Here is a 23,314-nt window from a genome sequence, read left to right on the forward strand (position 1 = left end):
CAGCTAAGATACAGTGTAGAGAACACATCTGGCCACTTCCAATGTGTGTATTTTCTTCTCCGGCTTGTCAAACACATTAGTTAATAGTGTCATGCTAGCTAAAACATCGTGCAACAAATATACACACCGAGGCAAGCAGACACCCCGGATGACTCACTCTCGCCTGATGTAACCGAGTTTGAAAAAGAAAAATACAGACAAAGACAAACACCTCATGTTAGTCACTATCTGGCTATCATGAGTTCTCCAGCAAAAAAAAAAAAAAAAAAACATCAAGCCTAAAAAAAAATGGATAATGATGCAAATTCCATGATAAAGATAAATAGGCAGGCTAGCCTCGTTCACTAGCGTTTTTCCAGAATAAATAACAAAAGAAATGCTGTATCTGTTCAGTAAGGGTGAAAAAAAGGCTAAAACTCCACCACAACTGAATCTTTTTACTTCGTACAGTGTCTTTCACTTACTTCTATTTGCTTTTTCTAACTCTTTGTCTCCCTTTTTGTTGCTAACTCTTTCCTATCACGGTGTAGTCTGATTCTTTCATGCATATTTATCTTTGGACCTTAATTTATAAACTTTATGGACCTGTAATACAACTATAAATCTTTACTCTATAAGCTAATTAAAGGACACTGGACACTTCACAACCTCAAGTGTCCAGTTTTTACAAAGTACAACACTAAAGAGACCATCAACGTTCACACCCAGTTTTGTGATGGTAGGTCGATCGAGCTCATCTCTCTTGCCTGAGTAGCAGGAAGGAGTAATTACGTAATGATCAATGTCTCTGCAAGCTACAGTTCATGTACCTTTGATGGTATTACCCCAGTGACAAGGAAAATTACAGTCCGGTGCCAATAGTTCAGGGTCACTTACAGCTACAACTATATATTTATATAAACAAACTGGTCCAATTTGATCAGATTTAACTGTAAAAACAGATACAATTTCCAGAATTGACATTAATAAGCTATTTATTAAAATTTTATTTTCAATTATATTACATTGTAATAACTAATTCTACATTTTATCTAGATCTAAAAATTAACTCTAAATGTCAGTGTTATTCACAGGGCTCAAACATATATATTTTGTTTATATTTAAAAAATTATATTAATGTTATATTATTGAAATATTTCAATCTAAATATGAATCCTGTGTGTAGCTTTTATTTATCTTAAATGTAAATTTAAATGTTACAGCTCAGATTTTACATTAACATTTTAAATAACGAATAATTCTAAACAAATATTCTTACATACTGTGAAGTGTTAATATGAATATTTAATATTATATTTACATTATTATTTTATGATTGAAGACCTATCAGTCACATGTCTTTGGAACCGGGCTTAATTTCATTTCGACTTTTATCTCTTTCGGCGCTGGCATCTTAATTCTGTTTCCGTTCCCCTCGTTTAATTTGTTGTTTTTTTCTTCTCAGATTCCTTCTGTGAATTTCATTTGGAAAACGATGGCGTTGCTAGTGGAGCCGTAGGGCTCCTATCTGCACTAAGCCCTCTCCAGGGGACAGGAGGTGCAGTCACGGTAGGAGAGACATCTGCATAACTAAGCATAGCCGAATGCAGACTGAGCTAATGGAGGAGGAAGGTCACTTCTTCCTCACTCCATGATCTGTCTCCTTGTCTTGCTTTCTCTCTCTCTTTCTCTCTCTTTCTCTCCCATACTCATCACATACTGTACTGTCTCATTTTGTTTCTTTCTCTGTCTTGTTCTCTGTCTCTGGTGCCTTATTCGGTATCGCCGTTGACGTGCAGACCCGTCCGTATCAACCTTATCGATTGCAGTGGGTCAGCGGCTAAATAAAAGATGCCGCGGGGCCTGTTGCGGGACGTAAACGCAGAAAAGAAGCAGTAAGCGTAAATTCAATCGCTGGCACCGTTTCGGAGAAATTGCCAAAAATACACAATACTTTCAGCCAATTTTGTTGATTCTTCCATCTCACTTGACTTCACCAGAAGAACAAAGTCTTGGGGTTATTTTCACAGAAAATACTCAATAGCATAGATGATAAAAAAAAATAAAAAAAAAAAACTCAAGAAGTTCTTTCTTAAAGTCTATTCACAGTGATTCATAAAACCTGAGAAATAATAAGAGGATTTTATTTACATTAATATATTAACTAGATAATTGATTTACACAGACCTCATACAATATGTACAGTAGCAGTCAAAACCCTAAAGCAGCCATGGGTTTGTAGCTTATAGACATCTACAACTACAGGAAGACCGATTGAATTATCAGACAGTCTAGATGGAGATGATAAGCTATACGTAATACGTTTTTGTAGACAACTGACCCTCAGACTCTTCCCTAGTAATAACACACAGTTGTGTAGAATTAAAAATACACTTTGCCTTCACTGGAATAAAAAGGTTCAAGGTTATTCCAGTATGACAATGCACCTGTGCACAAAGCCAGCTCCATTAAGACTTGATGTGGTCTATTAACAGTAAGGTTTGGTTGCTAAGCAACATATTCTATTGAACAAACAGAAGTCTTATTCTTGGTTTAAAACCTGGCGATTTCATTACTACATAATTCCGTTGGTGCGTTTGTGTGAATATCTCTGAATGAGGTCCAACCATGAACATTTATTGAATCGGTTTATAATTTTTTTTTTTATTATTATTATTTCTAAATATTTCACACAGATGAACTCGATTGCAAACGGAATCACTTCCAGCAGCCATTTACGATTGTTTTTGCTTTAGTGACCTATAAAGAGTCGTTTGGAAATAAATGCTTTGTTAATTACTCAAACCAAAGATTTAAAAAAAAAAAAAAAAAAAAAAAAAGTCTTAAAAATTCCACCAATTTTGTTCCAAAATCCGTCAGCTCCGGTCAGCCTTCGGATCCAGAGGCATCACATCTTACTGGTTCACCGAGCTGGTCATTCTGGTGCATGCTTATTTTTCTGACAGCTCTGCAATCAGAGGGTAAAATTTGGTGCTATTTATTTGTCTCTGCCCAGTGTGACTGTGGCTGGTGTAAACAAGGCTCATGGAATAATAAACACAGCGTCATTGCACACGGGCTGAGATACGTCTCTGGCTAACTGAGGTACTTGTTCCCTTTATCTCCGGTGGACAAAAAACAGACTCGATATGAAGAGCACAAGCTCTGTGTTGTATTTTAATGTGTGCAGTTGGCTTTGTCAAGCAGGAATCCTGCATAATCATTTTTCTTTTTTTATTGCACCACATTATAAACTATATTTTATTCTGCTATTATGTTGTTATATATCAGGATTGTAATGTGCCCCAATACTTATTAAAAAACAAACTGGTGTGTTGATAGGAAATGGCTCGCTGTATTATGTCCAATATTCTAAAGCATTGTGTCATATTATAATCCGTCAGTTTTGGAACAAAAGTTAAAAAAATAAATAAATAAATTCCACAGCAAATTTGTAAACAAATATTTTTATCTGTTTATAGTTGCATTCAGTAATGTGGAACATCATCATCTTGTTATCTTGGCATCTCGAGCATGTTATCACTTTTGGCGTTGTAAATTGTTATTGCCAGAAATATATGTCTATAAAACGATTCTGTATTAAAAGCCTAGATCTTAAGTCCAGCCTGATGCTCGCGGTACCATTTAACAGCGAGCTGTTTATAAAACAGACTCTACAAATTTCTCTAAACTTTGTTTTTAAATAATATTTATATAGCAGACATGATGTTCAGGTCACATTGAGCTGAGTTTAATAAAAGTTTAATAAAAGTCTCAAATGTTTCAAATTTAAAAATTGCCATCTCCTCCATCTCCTGTTTGTACACACACACACTCACACACACTCATTCACACACTCACTCACACACTCCCTCACACATTCACACACTCACTCACACACACACTCTCACACACACACTCTCACATACACACTCTCTCTCTCACACACACTCACACACACTCACACTCACTCATTCACACACTCACTCACACATTCACACACTCACTCACACACACACTCTCACACACACACTCTCACATACACACTCTCTCTCACACACACACACACACACACACACACACACACACACACACACACACACACACACACACACACCTCATCAGGAGGATTTGAGCCTCCAATATACTGCACATGATAATATACAAATATTGAATAACATCAGATAATCTAAGCTGAACATTTTTTAGAAACGAGGCAGAAAACGATTGCGGACAGATTAAACATACAGTAAAACAGATTCTCTCACTTAATTCCTCCCCAAGTTACATTTCTAGAAGTTGCTTCATTTCTGGAAAGACATCATTACTTCATATTGTTAAGGTAATGTGACATTTCAGAATTTTGGTTATTATCTATAGAAAGACGCTCCCATTTTTGTGATAGCAGATGATATCAGTGTAGAATTCTGAAAGCCCAAGCCTCTAAGGCATGGTTTACAATGTGTGACAGTTTGTAAAGTGGCCTGAAAGCCAGGGCAGTTAAAGAGGCAGGGCTTTTGTAAATGCAGGTTAACGACACAGGTCTCAGGGCTGGACCGGCACAAAAGAGAATCAGGCCACCACTGAGCTACTTTTGTCAGAGCTGTGAAAAGAAAAGCTCCTCCTTTCAAGCTAAAAAGATAAAGAAAAATCCTTTGGGTGTTTCATTTACTGAATTTGTGCTCAGCTGGGAGTCTGTTTAACTTCATTAAGTTGCTCACACCTGTGTATTCAGCGCTGACGCAGGCTCCCAATAGACCAGCGCTGTACAATAAGCTAAAAATATTGTAGATCAAGCACAATATTGTGCTGTTGCCAACGGTGGATTGTAGCACACGGACAACACATGTATGATGACATAAAGTTAACACAAGAAGACAAACACAAAGGGACACAAAGCTGTGAAGAATATCTAGACAGTAGGGTTTTTTTTTCTGTAATTTTGCTCATCTTCATCGCTCAAAATTCTGATTTTGTTCTAACCAACGCAATTCAACAAAAACATTTAGGTTTCTGGAAAACACAGTGAAGAAAATTAGAGAATAGCTATCAGTGGAGCATTAAAAAAAACAATTAACATTCATTTGCTTTGAATGTCTTCATCACGTCTGTGGCCGCAGAGATCACTAGCTTCTCACGTGGCTATGGTGTGACCTTGGTCCATTCTTCTTAGGGTCTCTTCCACAATTCAGTAACTGATCCGGGTTTCTTTCATGAGACTTTCAGAATGTTGTGTGGATAGAGGAGAACTAGTCCAAAGTTCACTATATGGATGAGAACAAGATTCATTTATTTGGGTCCGATGACATCAAATTTGGGAAAGTCTGAACCCAGAGTGTGTAAAGAAGTCAGTGAAAGGTGGAGAAGGAAGGGTCGTGGTTTGGGGGATGTTTTCTGCAGCAGTTTTTGCGGATTCTTATTCTGTACAGCTATATGGAAGGATGAAGTCAAATGTTTCTCAGAACCTCCTTTAGAAACAACTCGGGTCGAGTCATCTCAAGTCAAGAAGCTTTTATTGTCATTTTAACCATATATAGCTGACGCAGTACACAGTGAAATGAAGCAACGTTTCTCGAGGGCCGTGGTGCTACATAAAACGACACAGAGCTAAGGACTTAAGTCCTAGCCACATAAAGTGCAACGTGTGCAACCTAGTGCAGCAGTGAGGGACAGAGGACAGTTACAGTTACTGTGAAAGACACTGGAAGAAGAGCAAACCAATGTCACTATAACAGTGTGAAAACCTAGTGATGTCCTGAAGACATTCAAAGCAAGGGCCTGTTCTCTACATTTATAGTATTTGGAAGAAACACTTATTCATAGCTACTTGAATTTAGCTCAATTATTCAGCTGAGCAATTGAGAGTTAAGGGTCTTGCTCAGGGGCCCAGGAGAGGTAGCTCGGTGGCTCGGAGTTTCAAGCTCACGACCTTAAACACCGAGCTACCACATCCCACGTTCTCTAATTCTGATCAGTGTGTTTCCACAACATAACGTTTTTTGTTAAAGAGCTTTGTTTATTTTGTAAAACATGCTTGTAGACCAGTGGAATAACCCACAGCTAATATTGAAGCTATTTTTCCTCTAATTTTGATCTCCACTGTAGATAATCTTCGAAGTAAGCCATTTGTCACAAACTGTAATTACTATGTAAGGGTTCAAGGTTTAAATCCAGAGAAGATCGATGCAGTAACCAGAACGCGGCCTGGTAACATTTTTAGCAAATAGATCTGGAGAACTCATCTGTAAACAAACTAATATATTACTGCAAAGATGTGATTTAAACCTTCAAGCCTTAAGCCTAAATCCTGTGAAGAAAAATAACAGAGCAAAATATGGAAATTGGAGCCATTCACACATGGAAGAAGGAAAAAAATCCAATGATGAATAGTTCAGTTTTGGTCTGGATGCAGTCACGATGCTGAAAACATAATGAAAGTCGAGTGAAGAATCATAACATAACGTAAGATAAATTTCAAAATATAATATCTACCTAAAAGCATTGTGTGTGTCTTTTATAGTTTGCAGTCATAGAAGGCATGAAGTTTCTTATTTTCCTTTTATACCTCAGCACTCTATTACACTTTTTTTTTACTTTATTAATGAACAACTTTTCATTCCATTTCCTTTTAACCATTTATATACATTTATTGCTGTGGAATATCTGCAAAGTAAATTAGTTCACTTTTTCCTCTATGTTAAAGCAGTTATAAAACATATTTTCTCACCGGTTGTTTCCTTTTTTTTCACTGTTTTGAAATTAATTGATTAATTAATATGACAGGGGGGCACGGTGGCTTAGTGGTTAGCACGTTCGCCTCACTCCTCCAGGGTTGGGGGTTCGATTCCCGCCTCCGCCTTGTGTGTGTGGAGTTTGCATGTTCTCCCCGTGCCTCGGGGGTTTCCTCCGGGTACTCCGGTTTCCTCCCCGGTCCAAAGACATGCATGGTAGGTTGATTGGCATCTCTGGAAAATTGTCCGTAGTGTGTGATTGCGTGTGACCCTCCCTGTGACCCGAGGTAGTTCGGATAAGCGGTAGAAAATGAATGAATGAAGTAATATGACAAAAAAAAATACATATTTAACCACAAAACACAGACTAAACAGTCTATAGTGGGGCAAAAATGTAAAAGAATAGATTTACCATCTCTGTCCAAAAATATTTCCCTACAGAAAACGTCACCGTATCAACTAGCTTTTTAATGCATTTATATTCAGCTTTGAGTTACGTGGAGCATCTGCCATGCAAGTTAGTGTGAATTAGCTGTTGCTATAGGAATCATAACATAACATAAAAAAAAAATAAAAAAACTGAAAAGGTCTTTATTCAGATTTGACAGAGAGCTAATCCAGCAAAAGTGGCCATGCGGTCTGGTTAGGAGATATGACATAGATATTTGACACAAGATATTTTATCTGTCAATCACAATCTGCCACCTGCCAATCATGGGCATCTGTGAACTGTGGCCGATTACGCTTTCCTCTAAAATGGTGGGTGGGAATGGAGAGGAAATTGTGGGTTTGTGTGCGTGTGTGTGTGTGTGTGTGTGTGTGTGTGTGTGTGTGTGTGTGTGAGGTCTAATCCAGACAGACGGGTCATGACCTTAATATTATTAAGTTCAATCTCCATTTATTTATTTATTTATTTATTTATTTATTTATTCATTTATAAATAACTTAAAATCCTATACTAATCCCACAGTTTGTCAAAGTCATGGCTTTTAAATCAGAGCAAAGCTTCAGACAGTCATATAGCTCTTCTTTGCATTACCAATAAGAAATATATATAATGTTACAGGGCAGTTGCATCACGCCTAATGACACCTCTGTTTCTCTCTCTCTCTTACACACATTCACAGTTTTTTTTGTTTTTTTGTTTTTTTTTTTTGCACAGTATACCCATAAGCATTCGCACCACAGCAGAAAATAAACCTGCCATTTCGGGACGTGAGTTTGGCGACTGGAGAAAAACAAACAAGCTTGGTTTCCCCAAAGGCTCATGGGATGCGCTCGACTCCCACTCCACCTTCTTCACATATTGACATGACATTGTGACAGCTAAAGACGAGCCCTGTGCCTCCCAACACTGTTAGGGTGAATTAGTTATGCCAAAGCAGGAGACACCCAAACTGAGCTGAACACATGTGACCAAGACAGGATCTGCGGGACGGATTAGACCATCCATCACTACTCAGGAGCCCAGCAAGCGAAAAACAAGAAAGGGATGTCAGGGATTACATGCTGCTCAATCACATGCAAGCCGAGCCGGACGCAGAAGCCTTGACGGCCAGTTTATAATCTTATAGACGTATGGCGTTATACATTTTTCCTGAGCACGTGGTAGTTTTATTTAGTCACAGAGAGCTTAGGAGTTTAAGCAGGATTTCTAGCTACACTTTAAAAGATCTGTGCAGTCAACCACTCATTCACAAACTCTCACTCGTTCATGTATTGTGTGAATAAATTGAACTCTTCCTATGAAGAGCTACTACTGTAGGAATCAGTGTGTGTTCATTCGCAGACCATTACAGAGAGGAAAATGTAAAGACTTACATCCATTAATCAAGAACCTGGAGTCTATACAAGGGGCCCCGGGGCACAAGGCGGAGAACACCCTGGATGGGCTGCTAACGCATCACAGGGCACAATCACACACACTAATGACAATTTAGAAATGTCAGTCAGCCTACAACACATTGACCTTTGTCTATTGACCTGGAGGAAGCCCCTAAAGCACAGTGGGAACATGCAAACTTCACACACAGATGGGAGTCAAATAAAAATATGAATATTTATTAACAATGCTTTATTTAAAGGAGGAAATTAACCTTCTGTTAGATAGTGTACACATATATGTACACATTCCCAAAATGATTTAAATCAACATCCCTAACTTACACAAAAATAAAACAACGAATCTGAAAAAAATCAGTATGAAAAGATTTGATTCATTTAAACGATTCGAATCAGATTCTCTTCATTTTTGTCACTCAGCATGACCAATGAGCAGAAATAAAAGGCATATTAAATCTTTTATTACAGATCAAATATTATTTTATTTGTATTTAAAAAAAATATGTATTTGCTAAAAATTCAAAAAAAAAAAAAAACCGAAAGAACAGAAAAAGTCGTAACAAAACATTATTATCAATTCATTTCTGTCACTCAGCCTGGACGATAACTACCAACTTCTACAGGAAAATTTGAAAGATTTTCCGTGATCTGTTGTTAATTTAAGATGTTGAGCAAACACAAATTTTCTAAAGCTCAAACCCATTTGAATCTAATCGCAATGTAAAGCCAATGAGAAGGTTACATTGCATAATCTCGCCTGAACTCTGTAAATTCTGGACTAAGAAAAGTAATCCGAAAGACACAGAGCGCTTTTTCACAGCCTGCTCACACTGAACACGTTTTCAACACACTGAGAAATGTTTGATTTTAGTCTTCTCCATCTGCACACTGTAATGTTCACACTGGTGTCTGGTTTTTCTCAACGTTCCCTCCTCGTGTCATCGCAGGGAGTTTTTCCTGGCCACTGCTGCCTCTGGCTTGTGCATCAGGGATCGAAATCTACCTCCAGATATCCGTAAAGCTGCTTTGTGACTATTGTTAAAAGTGCTGTACGTCCAAATAAAAGTTAATTGAGTACACATTCAACATTCGCACAGCTCTGTGGGTGGAGCTTCTGGGAGTGAGACTACAGAGATGGAGATCTTACCACACATCCTACTTGAATGTGAATGTGAATCAGCTCATTGATAAACAAACTGTCACATGTCTGACTAAACAAAATCCGGTCCCAAATGTAGCGCTCTGCCCTCCTCACTAGTCTTTCTTCGACTCTGTTTCTGGTCAAATGTCAGGAAACACAATCTCTTTCCTTAAGCGCTTTCATCGTCTGCCGCAGAGACAGACGCTTAGCAACACGACCAAAACAACATCACATGCCACCGAGTCGCAGACAGCCATGTGTCTTCCTGTCAACACCTTCTCCAGGAGACGCTCTGACCTCACCTTTGTCCCTCAAGTATGTGCGCTGCTAAAAACCCGTCCTAATCAGAGCACAGCTCTCTTCCAAAAAAAATAAAAAATAGCTGTCAGAACGTTTCTATGCTCCGTTCGAGCAAGCAGGTGTTTGTCTCTCTGCGTCTCGGCTCAAAGCGAGCCATGGAGAAAACATTTGCTTCACTTTACAGGTAGGGTGATTATATGCTTCCTGGGCCTCTTCTCCAGCTCGCAGGCATGACACAGAGATTAGCAGCATTAGAGAAGCCATATAACGCTTGTTATGCTAAGTCCTTCTGTATAAATGAAGTGGTGTTAAGTCATCGTTGGATAAATCCTCTCCACCGGTTCCTAATCAAACAGTATTTTAGTAAAGGGGATGTGATGATGGAAAGATTTGAATGAAGAAATAATGAGAAAAATTATAGTAAAGCTCATGACTCGAATTCATATTTTCTTGATTTGAGATGTTGACATCTGCTCTCAATTTCAATGCAGCATGTTGAGCTATGACTTATTTGAAGCTTATTTCAGGACAACACAGTATGTTTGTGTGTGTGTGTGTGTGTACGATGCTCTGAAATAAACTGATGTTTTTAACTAAGATGTACAGAGTCATGGTGAATCTCCAGAAGACACCCAGTTTATCACAGTACATCATTACGTACTCACATTTACACCTCAGGGTAATTTTTTAGTAGCCAAGTCAACTACTGATATGTATTTGCGAAGATGAAGGAAACCCATCAGACTAGTTCAACCTACTGATCCTCCATGCCAGCCATTTCTGTCGCCTATTTTCTCTCCAGCTTCATAATTCTGATTTCCCACCCATTAGCTTTGTCTTCCTTTTTGCATGACAGCTACCAAATGAGGAGGGAAAGGCAAACACAAGCTCCTTCCATGACACGCTACTCCGACCTTCAATCTGATGCTCTTCATGCCTCATAGCATGGTACTGTATAACACACTCTGAGACAATCTGCCCTCTTCTGCATACATGATCTCACTGATACTCTTGACTGGCTCGTGTTGCGTTGACTGACAGGGAAGAGAGTCTGCATACGTCCCACAGCCTCTTGACTCCTGATCATGGATAGCTTTAGGATCATCGGGATTCCAGAACTTAATACAGACAACACAGTGACTTACAGCACTCGCTGTATATGTAGACAAGATTCAAACAAGACTTGTGTTTGCCTTTGTTGTTTGACATTGCGTCCAACTCATTTAACCAGCGTGTTCTGCCTCAATACATCACCTGGCCTCGGATAACACCAGCGCAGGTGAAAAGTGCTTAGTCCAGAGAAGAGCTAGAGAATCGCTGAGACGACCAGCTTTCAGGAACACTCAGCTCTCCCATGCAGAGGCTCACCTTTCTTTTCCTCGGCCGTACAGTATCAGCAGCTGCAGCCTTCTGTCCGATTGTGCTTGCTGATATTACCAATCTGAATTTTTTTTTTTATTTTATTTTACATGCAAGGCCACGAACACAGAAATGAAAGCACAGCAGACAGACGGCGCTCTCATCTGACCTGAAACAGATGGAGCGGCTGGCTAACACTTGCGCCGCATATTCGCGGAGCTGTGTTAACACAAAGCACCATCATCTTGATACACGCTAAACTGCAATATGTTCATATGTTTGGAGAGTTACAGCGCTAATATACGCTTTTATTTGTCAAAGAAAAAAGATGTTGACCGCAAAAATAAACACGCAAATAAACACAGATAATCCTTTACAGACAGGGAACACGTGCGGCCCGGCTATAAACGGGATGCTGAGTTGATTCACGTCCAGCTTTACTCGCATTTTCAATGTTCCAGCACAGAGGCTGCCGTCTATAGATCAGCTGCTTATGATTCCGCCGAGCCCTTCTATATCCCACAGGACCATAAAACGCTCTGACATTTTGGGTAATGTATGCATCACCATTCAAGGCCACGGCAGCGATAATGGGAGTCCACTGGCCTCAATTGTCTTCCCCCCGGCCTGACATATGCAAGGGTCATCTCAGCCTATGTCGTAAATCCCGACTTCACTTAAACAGCGAGAAGAGATGCAGTAAGGGCAGATCTTATTAAGACTTTTGTAAGGGACCAGCTGGCTAGTAAAGTCTGTGCTACCGAGGTTAGCGAGGCTCATCTGCGCGGCATAATTGATAGCCTATGCTGGAATGACCAGCTCTCTTCGGTCCATTTATGAGACGTCCTAAATTACCGGGGTCGTTTGTACACCGCTGCAATGTCACCTAGGTCATGATTGCTGTAGAGAAAGTGCAGTAGAAGCAGCTAAAAGCTGCACATTATTGTTGATGCCAAGTCTGTGATCCATTGACTTTTCCACAACAGCAGCAGGAAACCGGCATACAACATCTGTTCAATGAAGGGCTCAAGGACGGCCGACCTCTGGCATACGGGGTCAATCTATTTTTCACTCAATAACACTGGAGGACTACGATGTAATATAAGTGCTTTTTTCTTTCCTGGTTAGATGATTGCTAAGACGGATCGCTTTTGATGCCGAAACACAGGAGCTGATTGAAGTTTATTTGATCTTGTACTGAATACAAGCTTCTGATGCACCACACTGGTGTCTGATATCAAATGATAGTTTCTTTGATAATTTTCGCAAACAACAGAAAACATTTGTGAGCGCCAATTATTGATGACAGTTCAGACAGAAGTTCCTGACATTCATGTCACTTGGAAGCATAAGCATTATTATAACTGTATTAGAGTACAATGAACACACAATACACACTGATTAATCTCAGAGAAATTTAAAATCTACAGAGAACGGGTATGAGTGTACAAGATCATGTTGAACTAGAATGAATTTCCTGGTTACACCATTACATTTTTGACCAAATTAGTATACAGTTATAGAAGGAAAAAGATTATTAATCACATTGTCTGGTGTCAACCAGATGACGATGCCTTCCCTTTTGAGTCATGGGTTCTTTCATGCATCTGACTTACTCTTTAAAAAAAAAAATATATATATATATATGTGTATATATATATATATATATATATATATATATATATATATATATATATATATATATATATATATATATATATATGTGTGACTTCTTTTCCTTAAGCCTAGTCCAAGACTGACTGAAAAGGTCATGCTGATTTTCTTTGGTAAAAGAAAAATGTTCTCAAATTTTTTAGAAAGGAATCTTTCCCAAAAAAGTAAGCAAACACTTTCTTATGAATGTTAAAAAAAAAAAAAAATTAATAATAATAATAATTACCAAAGATTTCAGGCTGTTACAACGACAGCTGTTGATTGGACGGGCTTGCGTGTTGGAGGTACGTTTCAGCCTGTAGTTTGTTTTGGCCATGTTTTAGTAACGGAAAAGGAAGTCGGATAGGTTTAAAACCATTCCGAAAGACCAGTGCTTTAACAAGAGGAGTCAGGATTCATGTGTGTAAAATGAGTGTGTGGTTTTTCAAACTAATCCAGCAATCGTTGTCAAAGTCCGTATCGAATCACAGTCAAATCACAGGCAGACAGCATCAAACGAGGAAAATCCACATGGATCAAATCCAGGAAATCCTCGACTCTGAATCACTCTTAGAATTGCATGATAGAAGCGACAGAAGACTGTGCATCAAGACAAATACACAGGGGGAATAAATAGAAAAGGTAATCAAGGGATGAACGTAAAACACATGGACGCAATCAGGGAAATGCACCAATCCTCAGACAGGACAAGGCGGAGACAAGACGAGTCGAAAAACAAAGGCACGTATCAGTGTAGATGTGAAAGTAAAATAAAAAAAAAAATACTGCTGGGAAATGTGCTTAGAAGAGGAAGAAGCGTTCATGACACATGATCTGTAGACATTCCAGATTTTAGTCAGTAGCACGATTTCAGTCAGTACTTTTGGTGCTTCTTGCCTAGTCTACTATAAGACATTTTTGCATGGACCAAAAGGCAAAATGGTGAAAGAAATGGCAATTATTTTTAGACTTTGCCATGTTAGTTAGACATGGACTAGGTCTACATCTATTCACTATGGTTTTGTTATGTCTACTGATTAAAGTCCCATGTCTAATAAAACCATTCATCACTTTCCATCCTGTAATGTTCGTTCCTCCTGTACTGCTACTACATGTAACATTGCATTTGATGACATCGAATTTATTGACAATAAATTCACTTAAAATGTTTTCAATTCGATTTTTATTATAAAGCGCTTTTAACAGCGGTGGCTCAAACGGTTAAGGCTCTGGGTTGTTGATTGAAGGATCAGGGTTCAAGCCCCAGCACTGCCAAGCTGTTTGCTGTCACTGTTTGGCCCTTGAGCAAAGCCCCTAACCATAACTACTATAGAGGTGCTGTATCACCTCTGACCCTGCGCTCTGACCCCAACCTAAAATCTTCGGATACATCCGAAGAAAGAATTTCACTGTGCTGTAATGTATATGTGACAAAATAAAGGCTTCTATTCTTCTAACAATGGACATTGTCACAAAGCAGCTTTACACTTTAGAGTCTGGTTCCTCTCAATGTTTTATTGGGTTCATTGGGATTCATTTCCTCTCATCTGGGTGACACTAGTTTATAAATTATTTCCCTTCTATAACTCTGTACTACATGGTCAGATAAGTGCAACTGTGTAACTTCATACTAGCTCTAAATTTAATGCAATTTAATTTTTTTTTGTATAGTTCTTCTAACAATGGACACATTTACAAAGCAGCTTTACATATACAAAATAAAAAAAATATATAAAAATTCAGAAATAAAAATATTAGATTTTAATTTATATTTATAACGAAGCTGCAAGCCAGATGCGGCGGTGACAAGTAAAAACTCGCCGAGACGATGTGAGGAAGAAACCTTACTCGAAAGGAAATCCATTGTCATCTGGGTGTGATTACAATTTATTTGCTTTCTCTAACTGTATAACACCAAGTGCAAGCATACAGTAGTTTTATAATAAAGCCTGTCTTGTTACATGAGTCCAGTCAGCATTAAAATAAGAATAAATAGTTACAAATAGGAATAATAATGAAAATAATCGGCTCTATGGTGATCACATAACGAGAAATATAAAATACATTCATCTAGTTTTAATTTATTTGCATTATAATAAGACGACTTGCAATGGGAGCAAACGGCTAGAATTTATTGTAATGATTTTTTTTTATTGCTTTTATCGCCATTTCATAGTAAACGGCGATAAAATATCCGGAGATAAAATACGAAGTGAAATGAAAGCGCATGTCTAGAAATAGGGTTAACAATCTGCAATACAACTGCTTTTTATCACCATTTTCTAATAGATATGTTCACACTTTCTTGAGCTGTTTTAACTAGCAGTTTATTACAAGCTCATAATTATGTTTAGAGAAAGAAAGCTTGGTCTTTAGTGGTTCTTTTTTCCCCTTTTTGTTCTCATTGTTTTGCTTCTGAACGATCCGCTAGTAGAGAAAGCAGAAAAAAAAGACAGGAAGTAGTTCAAATGCGCTGCAGGTTTAGTTACAAGTGTGTATGAAGAAAAACACTCACGTTCTATAAGCAGTAAATATCCCCACACAAAGCCATTTAGGGATGCGGTTTAAAGGAAACGTTGTTCGAAAAGATCACACACCCGCTTGCCAGAATCTTTTAACCGAGACTTATGTGCTTTGCGTAAATCCACTGATCAGACAGATCGTGCGAGGTTTAAATCTCCAGCTCCTGCTAAGCACGGCCTGGCTTTGCCCTCTCGCAGGTAAATTATGTCACGCTATATTTTCCATAGCACGGCACCCGAAACTGTCTCTGCCCTTAAATTATACACTGTTTAATGCATTCTTGTCACATGTAATATTTTCAGCCTGGCATTAGCAAACTCGCCAGCTGTCCCCCTGAACACCCCCCTTGCTACCTTGCTAGTTAATCAGAGGTCTTTTTATTTTCGAAGACATCAAATGAGATGAAGCCGAAGAGACGCAGGAGAGGTAAGAAGTGCTATAAATCGGTTCGCTTTGCAGCACCGATGAACATTCATCAGAACTTTCTTATATTAGAAACAGGAAATTAGCAGGTAAAAAAAAAAAGAGTAGGGGGAAAGCTATTTACAGTTTGAAAGCTAACATTTGTACAGAAATTAATGATGGCCTTATGAAAATCACTCCCCAGGGTGGAAGGTGAGGAATAATTACACCAGGGTCGACAAGAAACGGGTGGAGAACAGGCCGTATATCTAGACACGCGGAGGAGCGAGTTTCAATCAGCCCACGTTTCATCAGGGAGAGTAAAACCAGCCGTGAATATTTCTTCCTCTGTGTAGTCGGTTTCTTTTCGAAACCTGCACATCTTGATGAGGTTCACAATTGTGGGCTGCTGCAGTTCTGTAAAACGTCAATCTCCATGACACGTTATAATTACAGAGCAATTGCCCTTAAAGATACATGTTACAAAAAAAAGATCAGTCCTACTTTTTTCTTGAGGAGGGGAAAAAATAAATCAAATCCTCTCTTGGCGTGTATTTACAACACACCCAGAGATCTACAAAGTGCCTTTCAATGAGGTAAATATTTCATGAGGCCCTAAAATATGTGGCTTTTGGCTTTTCATTTGACTCTGTGTAGCTGGCTAATGTGAATTAGTTGAAGTACTGCTGAGGGACAGATCGCAGGCATCTGATCATCTGCATCCTGTCAGAAACGTTACCCAATATGCGCTGGTTGAGAAAAACTGGATGCCTTTTTCCGCACGCACACACAGAACATGACCACCAACATGAATATGCACTCAGCACATGGTTTATTGTGCGTTTTACCACAGGGCAGCTGGCTGAATTCTGCAATCCGATTGGTCGGAAAGTGTTGACTCGTTTTCTTTAACATTAACTTGGATAGCATTTCCAGCTCACGGTTTGTATTAATGGACTCGTTTTAACGTGGTAGCTTTTTTATCGTAACGACACACAGACTTACTGTATACGCCGAACGCTTCACGTAATCGAAGGTTAATAATAAACAGATTTTTTTGTGTGTGTGTTGTTGCTTTAAAACGAAATTGTAACGTGAGGTTTTTAGCTGGAGCCTCCAGTGTCAGCACTTTTCCATCATTTAAGATCAAGAAGTTTGTTCTCGGTTCTTTTTCTTTTTTCTTACTGACTTTAGATAGACGAAAAAGTCTAAAGGAGAAGCTGGTAGAATGACTGTTTTTAGCACTAACTATATAAGCATTATTAAAATAAACAGGAATCATGTGATGCTTAAATAAAATAAAAATTGCACCTAAAAGAATAATTATAATAATTCAGGATGTGCGATTGGGAAACAACTGTGCTGTTCAAGTGAGTTAAAATTGTCATGAAATTGTCAACATGCCCTTAAAGTTAAATTAATTAAACTAACTAAATAAATAAATAGCCATTGAAATGATAATAATTCAAAATTTAATTATTGACTTACTGTTATCATTTTACTGGTATTTTTTAATTTATTAACATATGACATTATTATTATTATTATTATTATTATTATTATTATTATTATTATTATTATTATTATTATCTTTTTTTAATAATTGTTATATTTACATCTGAGGGCCATGTCCCTAGCCCCGCCCTTGATTATTTTCCTCTAAGAGCACTCCTGTTTCCTGCTTTACTCCTTCCCTACCCTCACAACATCAAGCTTTTAAACACGTGAAATTACCAGCTTAATGGAGACGCTCTCCGAACTACGAGGAGGAAACTCTCTTCTTGCCACTTTGAAGCAGTAGAGAAGAGGTGCGTGAGTGTGCGAGTCAAGGCGATAACACAGCTTAAGTGCTGTTCCATGTCAGACACGCTTTTGATGTGTTCATAGAAGCTTAATCTGCAGTGTCATTTTATGAGCGCAGAGAGAGAGCTTAATTCTCCAACTCGCACATGTGTACACGATTCGCCGTCTCTGATGTGTTATTACAGTTTATGACGCAACTGTGAAAATCTGTACCAGGGCTTCATCCATCTGATACAAATCATGCGTTAATTACCAAACCATGACCTCTGGGAGGTATTATACAGCAAGCCCATGAAGCAAGCAAAGGAAAAAGAAACTACTGGGAATCCAGTGTTGTTGCTGAAGTGTTTGCTTGCTCCCTAACTCATCCTTTTATAGTGCAGCGTGTCTTCTTGAATGAAAACATGATGCTAAGGGGCATGTCTCAACTCGGAGCTCATTTAGGTTTGATCCTAGACGCAGAATCCTTGCTCTTGTCCCTCAGCAGGGGTGAAATACATCTTAAGGAAGACATATGATTAAGCTTCAAAGGATATACCTGTTAGCCTAAATATTTCTAAATAAATAAATAATGACATTTCTGTGTCTGAAAATAAGCTCCGGACTCAGCAGGACATTTTAATGCAATCAAGGTCCAATTATTATTGGCACCTGCTGAGCTCAAACGCAGCATTAATAAATTGGTAATGGTGCTCAACATTTCTCATTTCTCACCGCATCCTCCTTGTTATTTAACAAATTATATTTGATTTGCGTCTTATTATATTAAGTAGCCAATCTTGCTTCCCTGCTGGCGTCCACCTGACTTCTGTATTTTTGTCTTTGCATGAATAACACTTGATAAATCTCTGGTAAAGTTTTTGCCTGTAGAATAAAGTGACAAATTCTACTCCATCAACTCCAAGTAGTCCATTTTGTTTAAATCTCGACCTAAAGTACTGAACGAATTTTACAAAAAACTTAACAACAAAGAAAGTAACACAACTGACTTCAGAGAATTCTTTTCGTTATCTTCGATTACTTTTCATTAACTTCGTCCCGAATGGCAGAAATGTCAGACCGCTTCAGTCGGCCTCTATGTAAATGGAAACACATGCAGGTATTATGAAACACTGCTTTGCAAAATGCTTTGGTCGGATGAAATGACACAGTAATTCCTTCATGGTGATTCTCTATCCTGAAAATCATACCGAGCTCATGACTGGAGTCGAATTGTGTCCAGAAATCTCCCTCTGTGAATTTGCTCCATTTCAACATTTCAAGCTTTTCCCTGCCTTTAGCATCCAAAAGCTTTTTTCCCCCCTCCTTCATAATAGGGTCATTGATGAAATCCATGCAAATGGATAAAGTATGCACAACTATTAAGCCATGTTAATGAGCTAAGGGTGTCTCGCTTAAAGGATTCCGCTGGCACTATTTTTTTTCGAGACAAAAGCATCAGTAAGCTGCGTAGAATGAGGCTTATGCAACACGCTTAGAGGAGACAATCTTATCACACTGCCGCTGTCAGGATTACGGGACAGATTGAGCCCACCTCGAGAGCTGTTAATAAAGCTAGACTCTCTCAATTAGGATGTTTTTTAAACAGACAGGTGTGAGAAGTGAGAGCAGGTCAGCATGGAGGAATGAGTTCAGCTTCTGCAGGTTCCGAAAACATCAAGCGACCTCAGAAGGAGCAGAGTAGACAACTGAAATAATGTCAAATTAAATTAACGCCATCTGCGTTTTTTTTCCTTTTGTACCAGACAAACGAGTTAACAGCATTGTTTACTGCTGAGATCCAGCTCTTTCTTTTTTGTGCTTCATTTAAATCTAATGTACGTCAGGCTGCCACTTTCCTCTCTCTTTCCCTTCGGGCGACAAAAATCATTAAATCAAGAACCCTATTACAGAAATATGCAATGTTTTTGTTGCTCATCAACAACACAATATGATTCATGCTGTAGGGAGAGGAAATGTCTGTGGAGGCAAAATCGATTAAAAGAGACATGGACCGGCCCTGGATGGAGCTCTAAACTTCCCTCGTGCACTGAAATGAACTCGAAGGCGCTCGCACCGGCGTTTTCCGGTGCCAAGAGGAAAATGCAAATGCAATTAAGAGAGCTGTTGCTTTCCATCCGGTACTTAACATCTCTCCCCTCTCAAAAACCTCCACGTCCTTGCGCTAATAATCAAGCGTGCTTGTGGCCAAATGCGGAATCATGAATATAGTGTCCACTGCATAAGGCAGAGAGGAAAAAAAACAACATCAGGCAAATAAGGGGCATCTTTTGGTGTTAACGTGATTTAAGCTAACGCACGTGGTACGAAGCACAAAACTGGACTGAAGAATCTTTCAGAGCAGGACAGGTCATCCTCTGTGACTGCACACTTTATTTATTCACTTACCTCGCTGGGTTTATGGAAATATAAAAGGCCACATTGATTAGTGCTTTAAGATTCAGCAGTTAATAGATTAAAAGCCCATGCGAGAGCCAGAGAGTAGATTCACTATTTTCTGCTCCTCTTTTGTGCACTAACTACAGTATTTTGGTGAACACTGACCATCACATCCTCAAGCATTGATTTCTGAAATGATGAAAGTGTTGCAAGAAAAGCTGTAATTAATTAAAGGAATGGAAATGTACAAGAGTAAAAGGTAATGATTCCTACCAAGAAGCCTGTTGCACACTTTTCTGAACAGCAGTCACAGTTCGAGTGTGACTGCTGGTTGACTTTTTAAAGATGTTCATCTGATTGCGCTTACAAGCCTGCACTGCTCTTGCTGAGCGCACCGCTTTGTGCCTGCCAGGCTTGGCTCCCCTAGACCAGTCAGTCACTTTAAAGAGGAGTACAAAGTAGTCGTTCTCATTTAGAGTGACTGCAGGCGAAGAGGGACGGATGTCATAATGTAGCGGCGGAATCCCTTCACTGTCAAGAGGTATGGAAATACGCCACCGAAATGCATGCCCAGGTTTAGTCACATGCTCGGGCTAAATGGGCTCATTGTCATGCAAGCCGTGGAGCGATGTTACTGGGCTAACAGACAGGGCTTTGTGGAGGCGTTTAAAAGGGCAGAATAATAGATTTCATGCAGCTCCGGGATTAATTAGCTTGAAGCAGGAGGCAAATCTGATCCCCTTCAGGAGTTGAGTTAAGGGTTTGCATATTCATACCAGCATTTGAACAACCAGTAGGTGACTGGTGGATGCTATGGAAGGTGAAGTTTTCCAGGCATGTAGACGGATGCGTTATCATGCTTTAACAGAATGACTATATACTCATAATCAATGTATATAAGGTCAAACGTAAAAATGATGAGATCGAAAGGTGAGAAGAGGCAGATTCCTAAAGCAGCGGCTTCTAATTTGTAAAATTTGTGTATGTTAGAAAGGGGCGCATCTGTACCCCCCACCGCCTGTGATCACCCTCCGTTCTGACATCTGTTTAAGGATGTTTGTCCTAGGGGTAAGTATGTTAAAGGAAATATTATGCTAGTGTTATTTTACTTTTCTTCTGTTTAAACTGTAAACACTGCTTGGAGGTGGGACAAGATTAGAGGACAGGGGTACAGCTGTGAGGCATGGGGCCTATGATTGGACTCCATGAGAGCAATCCAGTCACAACAATACTGTTCTAGCCTAAAGCATAACTCTTCAGAACTCACAAGACTAAGTTTGGTCAGCTCCTCACAAGCTTTTAATCCTCATTAAAGACAGCGCAAGGGAAAGATTGCTGAAAAGAAAGGTTGCTCTGAGAAGGGGAAGAGCCTCATAGGTGTCCGGCACCCTTTCATACATTCCTCTCATTCCCCTCAACAAGGCATGAAACAGGGAGTCATTAAAGCACTGTCAACTTAGTCGGGTTAATGCCCCCTACCCCCCACAGAGGCTTATGCCGGGAGGGTAGTGTATTTAAAGCCTGAATGAAAAAGGGAATAAAAAGAGAGGTGTATATAAGCAGAACATCACGTACAACTATGTCTCCTGATTTTACAGCAAGACTCGAGACAACACAGGGAATAGAGGCGATAATAGACTAGATGGGCAGAGAGATTAGAAAGACAGATTAAAGGAAGAAGAGACACATAGCGAGTAGAAACATCTGAATCAACTTGGTATATCAAACAACTGAAGAGGTTGAGCAGCTAAAGAACTGAGCCAGCAGCAGAAGGCGGACGAGGTGCGGCGGACGAAGCAGGGATTTCCGCTCAAACTAATCAATCAGGGCTTGATAATGGCTCCCATGCAGGAATTTTGACACAGGGTCAGCTCTTCCCCTGACCTGTGCCTTCAGGGCAGCGGCAGCAGAAAAGCCACAGATAACAGAAGCCATCGCTAATTGTCTGCCCAGTGTCAAAGCTTTTCAATGCCCCTGCCACTTTCACTCGAATTCCCGAATCCCCCCTTTCTATTCATTCTTTCTTTTTTTTTTGTGCTTGGTCGCTCCCTTCTAGTCCTCCACTTTTGTTAGATACCTATCTTCAAAAAAGGCATGGATCGCGTTTCTCAGATGGCATCCCTTCATATCGCTTCCTCACGTGCTCTGCTCTTGCAAGCAGTCCGGAGCACTGACAGGCGGCTAGAAACGATCCATCAGGGGAGCTTTTGAAAAGCTTGACAAGTGCACACTGCCCGTACCGTTCTTCCCGTACAAAATCACAGCAACCAATCGACCTACGTCTCCGCGTGCACGTATCTCCTCAGGCAACCCAAGAATGAAAGACAAGAGGAAAAAAAGTGCAATACAAGGTACTCACTTAGATGCTTGCTCCTGCTCCTGTCTGTCCCTCACTTCCACGCTGTCCTCCTGTCCTCTTAAAACACTAGATATGTATCTGTATATGCAGACCAGTTTGTGTCTCCGTGAACCTCCAGTGCACAAAGTTGCTCTGCTGTAGGCACGACGTGTGCTGTGCGCGCCTGCCTGTATGTGTATGTCTGTGTGCCTGTTAGTGTGGGTGTGTGTGTCTTAACTGGCGGCTCACACTGCTCTGTCTGAAGGGGAGCTAAAGCACTTTTAAACTCGCTCAGCCTCCCCATGTGACCAGCTCCCAGCAGCCAGGCACGAATACATTAAAGCTCCTTCCTCCAGCCACAGTGCACCCCCTAGCCACAGTTTCAGGAAGTGTATGCTGTGTGTAAACCACACACACACAAACACATGCACCCACACACATGCATACATTCCTACACATGTTGAAAACACAGTGGTCAGATTGTGCTTAAGTACCCTGCGAAATTCTCCATCATCATCTGCATTTAAACAGGTGACTTCCTGTATTTTATAATGCGTACTATATAGCCAGTGATAAATAAATATATCACATGATTTTTTTAAATAAAACAAAAATAAGGTACTTTTAATCCCCATCACGACCAATACACCCTTCCAAACCTTTCCTTCTTTTCTGTCCATCCATTGTGCTCATGTCACTCCTCTTTCGGGTTACCCATTCCACCCTCCTTCTTTTACTTAGCCACGTCTTTGGGCAGAGGAAGAGGCTAAGCCGCATCTAGGAGATGTTCTGACTCCCGACTCCGACCCCCCAGCCTGCTGCCTCTCACGCTATGCAAATGGAGGGGTTGAAACCAGGCCAAG

General features: G+C 39.7%; 1 protein-coding gene across 1 annotated transcript in view; it reads right to left on the reverse strand.

The window, feature by feature from the left end:
* The window catches only part of cntfr (ciliary neurotrophic factor receptor), a 168,650-nt gene extending 145,960 nt beyond the window's left edge, over nt 1-22,690 (reverse strand). Inside the window, exon 1 of the mRNA XM_060895780.1 lies at nt 22,473-22,690. The gene's annotated coding sequence lies outside the window, so the exon portion shown is untranslated. The remainder of the gene's footprint in view (nt 1-22,472) is intronic.
* Between the last annotated feature and the right edge of the window lie 624 nt (nt 22,691-23,314).

Source organism: Tachysurus vachellii, chromosome 20, assembly GCF_030014155.1.
Source record: "Tachysurus vachellii isolate PV-2020 chromosome 20, HZAU_Pvac_v1, whole genome shotgun sequence".
NCBI classification, from domain to species: domain Eukaryota; kingdom Metazoa; phylum Chordata; class Actinopteri; order Siluriformes; family Bagridae; genus Tachysurus; species Tachysurus vachellii.